We start from the raw sequence: 11357 nt of genomic DNA, 5'->3' as shown, positions 1-11357 counted from the left end.
AATTGATGGATGAGGTTGATGTTTTAAAAAATTGGCATCTCGTTCAATTGATTAAGGGTTATTTTCAGTATTCCTTTGTAGCTTCTTTTGTATGCTGAAGGTTTCAAGTTCACCAATGCATTTCTTACTTTTCCTAAAAACTTACCCACTTACGTATTGTGCGGCTTCTTTTGGTCATTTCTCATTTTAACAGCGGGTGGATCGTGTTGACCATTGTCTCGGCAACCTCACTCTCGTGCAGAAATCCCACTGGATTGGCTTCCACTCGTGTTCATCTGGACGATCGTGGAAGGAGTGGCAAAACTGGAAGCACTGCTCCATGTGACACGGTGGAATGAACCGGAATGGTGATTGGCAATTGGAAGGAGACACTGTTCTGCCTTCGTCACCACCTAAGTCACTTCTTGTTCATTGGGGTCACTTTGGCCCTCGGAGGAAGTCATTCTTCAAGGATTGTTGCGCTCCTGGAAGCATGTCCTGGAGTGCCTGGAGGCATTGAAGAGGCTGGCAAGCCTGGGGAATTTGTCCAAACTCAAGCCAGTGGAGTTTTTCATTTGGTGAAAGGATTTCCTCTCCCCAAACGGAACACTCCCTCCTTGAGTACGTCCCTCAGTTGCCGCAGTGATGAGGGAAGTGTCCGTTGCCTGAGTCAATCTTGTCGTATGTGTGGGCATGGTGAGTGGCAGGGCATGCGTTTCCTCTCTACCTTGTCTGACCTTACTGTCTGACCTTGGCAGAGGAAGGGGTGATGCCAACCAAACAGTTTACGTATACTCCCAGCTCTGCCCTGCCCTCAGGAGGCCAAGATGGTGGCAAAAGGGAGAGGTAAACATGAGGGGGGCGGTTACACAGGAGGTGGACGGATCTGACGTTGCTACCATGTGCTATTTGGAGTACCACCCAGAATGGTGTTCAGAGTTTGGTCAATTAACCCTTGTAAGGGTATACAGTTCGACTGCTTTGCATGCGATTGATGGCTTATTCTTGGGGGAATAGCTGGATGAATAAATGGCAAGGTAGATAACATCAGGTATAGGAGGTCAAAAATACTTTTTTAATCGACTTATGCGTGAAGACCTTTGAGAAGTTGCCCTAGGTGAGAATTCTGGTTGATTTCAGCATTCCTGAGGATTAGGGTCATGTCGAAAGTGATAACACCTGACAGTGATCATGACAGACTTGACTTGGCAATGACTGGCTTGCTTGATGCAATCCCAGTCTTTCGATGGTCAATTGACTCTGCTGCAAGTCAATAATCATTATATTAGTCATTGATATGTCATTTCGAAAAATCTGGCGGTGGCTGTCCTGTGTCATAATGGTAACAGCAATCATGGAAGCATGGCTGGACAAGTGACCAATGAGCATTTCGCCAGGCAAATATTTATCTGAATGGACACTTCACTGAGTAGGCATTAGGCTTTATTTTACTTGTTACATTTTATTTTATGATATGTTTTTGTCTCTTTATAATTGTTTGATTAATTATAACAATTCGATATTTCATATTACATATTGCAAATTTATCATGCATATTATTGTTATTATAAGGTAATCTACCTTTTAAGGTAGGTTTTTGGATGGACACTACCAAATAAATATTTTGTGACTCCTAACGAAACAAAACACAATCCAGCAACCTACTTTACATCAGTCCCCTCTACATCTCTGAGTACTTCCTTCCTCCCTTCATCCAGTCCAACTTCCCTATCCTGTTCCTGCCTTTTCCTAATTTGCCTAACATTCTCCCCTTTAATACAGCCTTCAACATCCCTCTGCCGGTCAATACCCCCTTCATTCACTTTTCCTGCCTCCATAGGATTTCTCCCAACAGACCACTTTCTTTGCTCTCCATACCAAGTACTTCCTCATTTGCTTTCTTCTCTGTCCATTTCACCTTCTCCATTCTTCTCCACACCCACATTTCAAAAGCCTCCAGTCTACGTCTATCCTCCTGCTTCAACGACCACGTTTCCGCGCCGCACATAGCTACGCTCCAAATTAAAGTTTTTACGAGTCTTTTCTTAACATCCTTACTTAACGTCCCCGTCATCAACTCCCTCCTCCTTGTGAAAGCCTCTTTGCCTAGCGCAATTCTTCTCCTTACGTCCCTACTACTTTGACCGTGTTGGTCCAAAACACTTCTGAGTTACAAACTGTTCTACCTGCTCTAGTTTTTGCCCTCCTATTTTAATGTTTAGCTTAGCCTTTTTTCTTTCTAGAAAATTGCATAACCTTTGTTTTATTAATATTGATTCTCATCCCATACCTGTCGCACTGAATTTCTAATTCACTCTCAGCAATGCTTGCAATCCCTCGTGCATGGTGCATATAATAAATATTTAATAAAAATATTATTGAAAATTGAATGGCTTATAATAATTATGTACGTGTTAAATGAGATGTTCCTCAGCTGTATTTTGACTGTAGGTAATTTTCCTCGAATTGACACTGGTATCAATATTTCTCAATGAAAGTCTTCTTTCCATTGTTTAGTATTTCTTCTGGTTACTCAGTTCCTTTCCTGATGTCAGTTGTCAACTCTGGAACTGAATGATCTTTTTGTAGCGTTGAAACTAGGCTGCAGAGATTGTGGTGAGTGATTTGTCTTTCTCTGCTCAATTCCCATCCGTCATCCTTGCAGTGAGGTTATTGTCCATTGAATTCTGGTGGTCATTACCTTCCATGGTCCAAAATACGTATCCCTGTTGATTCAAAGTGATGCAAGAAACTCATGAGTTTCTTGCATCATAATCTTCCATATGAGCCATTATGAGCTGTGCTCTTTTCAACTTCTACTGTCTATTTATTCATTTCTTTCACATTCCTTTCAATATTTTTCAGCGTTCTTTATTCCTATCCTCTGTCCATACTTAACCATGTTTCTTGGATTTTTTGTGTTAACCTTCAATAGTGTTACTAGTTAGCCCCAAGTGAAGAGTGCTTTTTGATGTCTTCTCAAGTAATTGGAGTTGTTCTGTGGCATTTTCATTTTCCTTAATCCAATTAGTATCCATTTTCAGTTTTCTGAATTTGAAGTTGTAAGTCTTCCTTTGAGCCTGCTGGTATATTCATTCATTGTAGGTGTCCAAAAAAATGCAATCCTTATTCTATCGCTGTCTGTGGCTTTCTCAATGTGCATAAAAAGTACATTGCTTTGATGTCTTCTGCATTCTTCTCCATTTCTATTTGGTCCTGATGTTGTCCTTAGGATTTTCCTTTCAGTAATTTATAATTCTTTTGTCATAATTTTCTCCTAAAGGGTCAAACGTTCTGTGGCATGGGTGCTTAGTGGACGAATTACCCTTGAGTAATGTGTAGGCGTAGCGATAATAGATATTGATATCTTATTTTAGATATCCCTCGTTAAATAATTAGCTAGTTTCTTCATATTAACGCTTGATGCAATGTCTTCTTTTTCTGAGACATTCTGTTCATTAATTTCTGCAGGAATTTAAAGTAGTCAACTCTTCAAATATAATCATATTTAGTTTTAATTTTCTTTGGGGCTACTTTCATGTTTCCATGAATTTTATTTCCTTAAAGGATGTGTGTAGATTTTTTTTGGCTTTGTCTTTAAGGAGTTTGATTTTTTTGGTGGCTCTTTCGTTTAACCTTGACAGCATTTCCATATTGTCTCCAAAGACTTGGCCGTCTGTTGATAGATTGTCTCTCTTGTACCTTAGGCTATTTCTCTCATTCACTTAAGCTTTTTCCATTAGTTTTCTTCATTCTCTCACAGGTTTTTTTAGTGTGTCATTGAAAAGTAATTTTGAGAGTTTACGTCCATGTCTAATTCCTATATCATTTCAATGCAACAATTTCAGAGCGTAAAAATCATTCGCCTTGACTGGGACTCGAACCCAGATCCCTCAATATCCGGTCGAGTGCTTTAGCCACTTAAGCTACCGAGGCGTCCTCTTAAACTCTGAAATTTTGGGGCTTTTAAAGGAACAAGATGTTGTGATGAAATACCGTACATACAATGTCACAGGCATTCGTAAGCGAGGCGCCACAGTCCACGAGGTTAAAGCCAACTTTAAACACTTGTGGTGTTTTCACTTTGACAAATTCCAAAGAAACTGCGGGAGATGCCGCAACAGTAACTTTTAACGGAGTCATCCGCTAATGTGCATTTCAATGCAACAATTTCAGAGCGTAAAAATCATTCGCCTTGACTGGGACTCGAACCCAGATCCCTCAATATCCTTACTTACTGTTACTGTTGCAGCATCTCCCGCAGTTTCTTTGGAATTTGTCAAAGGGAAAACACCATAAGTGTTTAAAGTTGGCTTTAACCTCGTGGACAGTGGCGCCTCGCGCACAACTACGAATGCCTGTGACATTGTATGTACGGTATTTCGTCATAACATCTAGTTCCTTTAAAAGCCCCAAAATTTCAGAATTTAAGAGGACGCCTCGGTAGCTTAAGTGGCTAAAGCACTCGACCGGATATTGAGGGATCTGGGTTCGAGTCCCAGTCAAGGCGAATGATTTTTACGCTCTGAAATTGTTGCATTGAAATGCACATTAGCGGATGACTCCGTTAAAAGTTACTGTTGCGGCATCTCCCGCAGTTTCTTTGGAATTTGTCCTATATCATTCTCAAAATATCTTAAATTTCACTTTGGAGTGGGTTTTTGTTAACATTTTCTTAATTAAAGTTGTTTTTTTTTACTGAGGCCCAGTTCCTTGAGTATATTAAAGAGTTTTATCATCTGTGTGATAAGACTAATTCATTGAAGCTCTCGACTACCTCATTCACTTTCACAATTGTTAATGCTTGAACGGACTTGACAGTGAGTGAGTGGCATTTTTTGGATCTTTATACCTAGTCTTTGGTACTAAGCTTTGTACTTCTCACCCCGAAGCACTGCCCTAAATAGAAAAAAATGTCTAAATATTTGTATCGGAGGAACATGAGATGTTGTCATTGAAAGGTGCCCTTTAATAGTCAATGATGACAAACAGGATTAAGATTAGGTCTCAGCTCTTTAATGTAGTCATGAATTGATTGGTCCCTGTTCCTCATATTGCACTAAGTGTAATAGAATTTATGCCTACCATCCAGCAAAACATTTACTGTATGCAACTGAAAGCGTAATGTTTGAAAATGAAAAGTCCCATCACCCAGGCAGTGATTTATCCGTAGATTTGCAAATCTGAAACCTGCATAATCTGGAAGCCTGATGATGTAGGTCTCTTGGTGTTCATAGGTTCATAGCAATGGCTCACATATGTCATATGGAATGAAGTCCCCTTCCCTGACTGATTCCCTTAAGCTGTGTTAAGTTGCTTTCTTAGGAAGAGCGTCTGTAGTATCAAATGGGTATTTCATCACTTCTGCAGCTTTGTGCTGTAGTCAACATCACCTCACCTGAATGTTTGCCTCTTTTTATGATTTAGTTCGCCCTTCTGAAGGGCAGGCTGCGGCCAGCATGTCGGGTGGATGTGATTGACCCCTTGCTTTCCATGAATGAAATAGTCTTTTGTTTTAGCTCATCCTCTAGAATTTCCCTTGCATAGACATCACTAATACCTAGCATCATGCTTTTGTCTATGAACAATTTAGACGAAGCTGCTTGGCAAAATATGTCTACCTACTCATGACAAGTACTCCGTGAGCTTAAAAGAAAAAAAAAATATTTTATGAAATTGATTTTCAGTTGTCACTGGGAAAAATATGCTAATCAATAATTAATGATGCAGTATGAACTAGAGTGATAATGAGGTAAATAAACGTGAAATGCATGCTGACACTGAAAAACGTTGACATGTGTGGCACTGGTAATGTTTGCATCAATGTCCACTCTTTTTGGCCCAGATAAATCATCTGTTCAATCACTTACCTGCCGGCTGAATGCCAATCGAGCCATTTGTTCATTGACCTAATTCAGATAAATATTTGTCCGTGAAATGTTCACTTGGTCAAATGCATGTTCAGCTAGATATCAATCAGCCAAATGTCCATTGGCTTCCTGTCCATACGACTCACGGAAGCGAGTTTGAAAACTACCATGATCTGAGTTGAATGCTTTACAAATTTTAATTTTGAATTTTTGTCGTTGTCTTTTTGAGAAAGTTAGGAAAGAATGGTATTCTTTCAGATGTGGAATACTTTTGTTATCAAAATCCTTCGGTGAATGAAATATTTTGTTCTCCTCTGCACATTGCTTTCAAGGTGGCTGCACAGTTATTTCATCCTTTAGTAATTACGTGAGCATTGTCATTGAGATTACTAGACTTTTTAATGAAACTATTTTGTGCTTTTTTGTGGGGTAAAATAAAATATTTAAAATGGATAACTTTTTCAAATTACAAGCATTGGTTTCAACCTCTGCGTATCTATTTAATAGCCTTATACTTTTTCCATTAATATACTCTGGTATTTTTAAATTTCAGCCTTATATGTGAATTAATCACGAAAAGAAAAGAAAAATAACTTGTCTCTTGGCACTGTTGCATGCAAAATTCTTTGCAAGTCTGGAAAGAAGACCTTTTCATTCCATAAATTGAGGATTGGATTCAGATGTGAGAGAAACAAGACTGCTTAGATTACAGTTATAACAGGTGCATCCCTATCCCTTCCATTTTTCTTGAAATTCCATTTATCCGACTTCATTTTACAGCATAGGGTGTCTAAAACATGACATATCTAAATGTCATGTTGTGATGCTTAGTTATAGAATTGCAACCATCCACTATCTGCTATCAGTTTAAAATTGATAAGGTGGTAATCTGCTCTTATTGCTAAGAGATGTCGTTATTTAAAAAAAAGAAAGTTTTATCCTGTAATTGACTTACAGTCGTTAAATAGTTCGTCTCCTGGAAGACTCATTGATATTGTTTTCCTCAGCAACTGTGACTATAGATGATGGCATTAAACAGAGTGCCATAAGATTTGGTAATAGCTCGTCATGAATTTAGCAGTATTTAATTAGGTCCCTACTCCTTATTTGTGTGTTGTTCATCTCAATTCATAGAGGACATGTTGGCTCATATTTATTCTGTTTTTTCTTCCTTATGCATCCTTCTCTCTGGGATAATTGTCATTGACATTGAACTTGAAATTAAACCACTTGGCTTTTCCACATGACAACTATTATATGTAGAAAAGCCAAGTGGTTTAATTTCAATTTCAATATGAAGATTTTCCACCAAGTGATGCCAGAAACTATTTTATTTGTCAATGACCTTGAGGTGTGATGACCTGCAATTATGGTGTAACTGTCGTCCTAGAAATATGGACCAATGCAGTAGGAATCCTGGAAGACTTGGTCCTTCGACAAAATCACACTGAGGAAGCCTTCTCTTTGGACAATTTGTCATCATGTATGTTTTATTTAAATAATTATTAATTCGTAGGTCATTGAAACAGATGGAGACTTGAGTGAACTAACTGTGCTGCCACCTGCCAAAGGAATGTTCTACCATTGATTCATCATTTCCCAGCAATGTGATGTCTTTTAACGCTAAAGGAGTAGGAGCTGTTAAGACACCTATTTTTGTTTCCCCTATCCATCAGTGATAAAGAAATCATTAACTGGCATGTGTCTGTCTATTCCATTGTTATCCATCCAATATTTATGGCAGCATGTCTATTCGTGATCTGGATAGAGTTGACCATTGGAATAAGGAATTTTTTTTCTTGAAATTCCAATGCAAACTGGTGTACAAGTACTGTCAAGTGTGTGACGGTGTTTTTGGTCATGCAGTGACATGTGCGTTTGAAGGAGGGAATGCCAAAACTGAATTATCCTGGCTTGATTTTGTCAAGCATATATTTTTCCCCACAAACAATAAGCCATTATATTTGATGCAAGTTGGGTCTTATTTCTGTCCGCTCGGCTGTGTAATAGTTTGGTGTATCACCACCAGGTGTCCATCATATGAGCAATGGAAATTGCCATGTAATTCAACAGATAGAGGATGGTATCCCTACTGGCATCTATTTTTTCTACATATTTTTTCCCATTTGACTACTTATAGCATGCTTGTGACATCAGCAAATCCATTGAGCAGCTATTTTCTCATTGTGACCTAAGTTTGACTACACTTCAACTCCTATGGATATTGGTACAAAATTAATACTTGCAGGGACAAAGAAGTACATAAATTATGGAAGATACTTTTTGATTAAGGGGTTGCAGAAATGACAATAATTCAACTGCATAATACATTACTCATTTTTATTTCATGCCAGTTACTACAATGCATCCCAGCTCTTTTGTGAACCTGTATCAGGATCATGCCCATGAAAGGTTGGGGTTCTTCATATGGGCAATGGAATGCTTGTGCATTTACTTCTTGTGCGTATGAAACGTGTGTGACTTTGTAGTCATTTAAAATTACTCTTCTGATGGGAGCCCTATGATAGAATGCATTACCCTGCGAAAATAATACTCTCCATCAGATTCTGTGTGCATTACAAGTGTGGGAGCATTGTGGTGATATTTATTTGCATTGCTTTGTTGTTTTCTTGTATTTAGGGAAAGGGTATTACCTTCTGTGCTTGATTGAAATGGTATTTCCCTCTCTTACAAAGTCAGTACCTTCATATGATCTTGTAGTTATGCTATAACTACTACTTGGTGACCCTATCGTTTTTTTCTTAAAAACAATATATATATATATATATATATATATATATATATATATATATGTATATATATATATATATGTATATATATATGTATGTACATATATATATATATATATATATATATATATATATATATATATATATATATACTACCTTGATCAAAAAGTTCCCGGAATAACCACCGTGTGGCGCTCCCATCGTTTCGATTTGAGTTCTGTTTTTTTTGTTAAATTGGTACATCTGTTGTTGATATTCCCTTTAAATCTTAGTGTCATAACTTGACATTTGCAAAAGTTACGTAGCCAAGAGTACATCTATCTCTGTGTGTGTTGGCGATTTTTTACAATTTCAGAAATGGATTTAAATTTGCAACAACGAACTTGTATTAAATTTTGCGTAAAAAACGGATTTAGTGGCGCACGGACGTTGGAAATGTTGGAAAAGTGTTCCGGCAACGATTCTCTAAAAAAAACGGTCGTTTACCAGTGGCACGAGCGGTTCAGAAGTGGTCGTGAGTCAATCGAAGATGATGAACGCAGTGGCAGACCATCGACATCGAAAGTCGGTGAAAAAATTGATAAAGTAAAAGAAATGTTGGTCAATAACCGCAAATTAACCATCAGAGAAATAGCGGAGGACTTGAACATTGCCTATGGATCCGCCCAAGACATTGTGGTTAATGATTTGGGTTTCCGTCGTGTAGCAGCAAAGTTGGTGCCAAAAGACCTCAATTTCATGCAAAAAAGAGACCGTGTTGACGTCGCAAAAGACATGATTTGCGAGGCTGAATCCGATCCCACATTCATCAAAAGGATCATTACTGGAGACGAGACGTGGGTTTATGAGTACGACACGCAATCCAGACATCAGGCAAGTGAATGGCGTTCACCAAATGAGCCGAGACCAAAAAAACCACGTCGTTTTCAGTCAAAAAAGAAGGCAATGCTGACGGTTTTCATGGATTACAACGGTGTAGTGCATCATGAATCTTTGCCAGAAGGCCAGACAGTAAACAAAGAGTATTATTTGGGCGTTGTGAGACGTTTGCGTGAAGCAATTCGCCGAAAGAGACCAGAAATGTGGGCAGAAAACTCGTGGATTTTGCACCATGTTAACGCACCGTCGCACAGTGCTATCATTATTCGTAATTTTTTGACGAAAATTGCAACAAATACCATCCAACAGCCACCGAATTCACCTGATTTGGCTCCCTGTGACTTCTTTCTGTTCAATCGAGTTAAAAAACCATTACGGGGAACGCGTTTTAGCAGCCGAGAGGAAGTAATGGAAAAATCGCAGGAAGCACTGATGGACATACCGAAAACCGAATATAAAAAATGTTTCGAGGATTGGATCAAGCGCTGGCATAAGTGTGTTGCAGTCGATGGGGATTACTTTGAAGGGGACAATATAGATTTATATGAATAAACTTGTATTTTTAATTTTCTGAATAAATTCCGGGAAATTTTTGATCAAGGTAGTATATATATATATATATGTATGTATATATATATACACACACACATACATACACACACAAGCAAATCGTTGTACATAAATACATGTAAGCACATATGTGTTAGTGTAGTTATGTGTGTGAATGTGTATATATATATATATATATATATATATATATATATATATATATATATATATATATATATGATTTCATCGAAGTAACACGGAAGTGTTGAATAACAAGCTTTGACAGCAACAAACAATATAGGAACACATAAAAAGATCTCTCACACGTTATTTCTTGATCATTTTGACAGAATTTAGCTCCGTGTTCATCGGAAGAAATAGAATTAATTACTTCTATTTCTTCCGATGAAGACAGAGCTGAATTGCATCAAAATGATCAAGAAATAGCGTGTAAGAGATCTTTTTATGTGTTCCTATATTGTTTGTTGCTGTCCAAGTTTGTTATATAAATATACAAAACATATTGTGGTCATGGTTATAGGCAAATGAATGTACTCATTTCATAAAGCCATAAATTACATTTGCTACTTGGAATTCATTGACTTATTCATTTACTATTCTGGCAGTTGTGGGGCTTCCTTGTAAGCACATTTACATTTGTTCTCCTACCTATGCTTTCTTTTGTTGCTCAGATACAATAGTGCTAGTCATATTGGGCAAATAAAGAGCATAGGGTGGAGGTGAAATGGAGGGGTCTACTTGGTTACAAATGTCTTTGGTGAACTGAAGGAGGAGAATGAATTTGGAGAGAGAAGAATTAATTCTCTTTGGAGGATAAATAACTCCCTGAACACTTGCCTGAACACTCTACCCCCCAAAGAGTCTGTAAAAGGCAGGGAATGCGACCCAATGTTGCAGGTAGCAGGAATTTCCCCCCGTGGAGAGGGACGAGAGATTGAAAGGGAAACTTAAAAACAGATGAACAGAACACACCCAACCCAACCTTTTAAACTCTCTTCAGTGAGTTGGCAAATTTCCAATCTAAGTTAGAAGTGAAAAATTCCAGTGATTTCTGTGCACAGATCTCCAGAACAGGTCCCCCACCGTCCAAACCTATCTTAGTGTCCATTGATGTCAAAACCTTTTCACAAATATCCCGTTTTTTGAAGTATTGGTAGTGGTGGAATGAGTACTAAAAAGTGTTGGGGCCAAACCACCCTTCCTCAGTGAGTTCATGTCTCTTTTAAGGTTGTGTGGACAAAATTATTTCCAATTTAACAATGAATTCTTCAAACAAGTTGAAGGATTAGCCATGGGGTCCCAGTTATCA

This window comes from Hetaerina americana, unplaced genomic scaffold (genome assembly GCF_022747635.1).
Source record: "Hetaerina americana unplaced genomic scaffold, ioHetAmer1.1.p SCAF_7, whole genome shotgun sequence".
Lineage (NCBI taxonomy): Eukaryota > Metazoa > Arthropoda > Insecta > Odonata > Calopterygidae > Hetaerina > Hetaerina americana.
Note: the sequence above shows the minus strand (reverse complement) of the source record.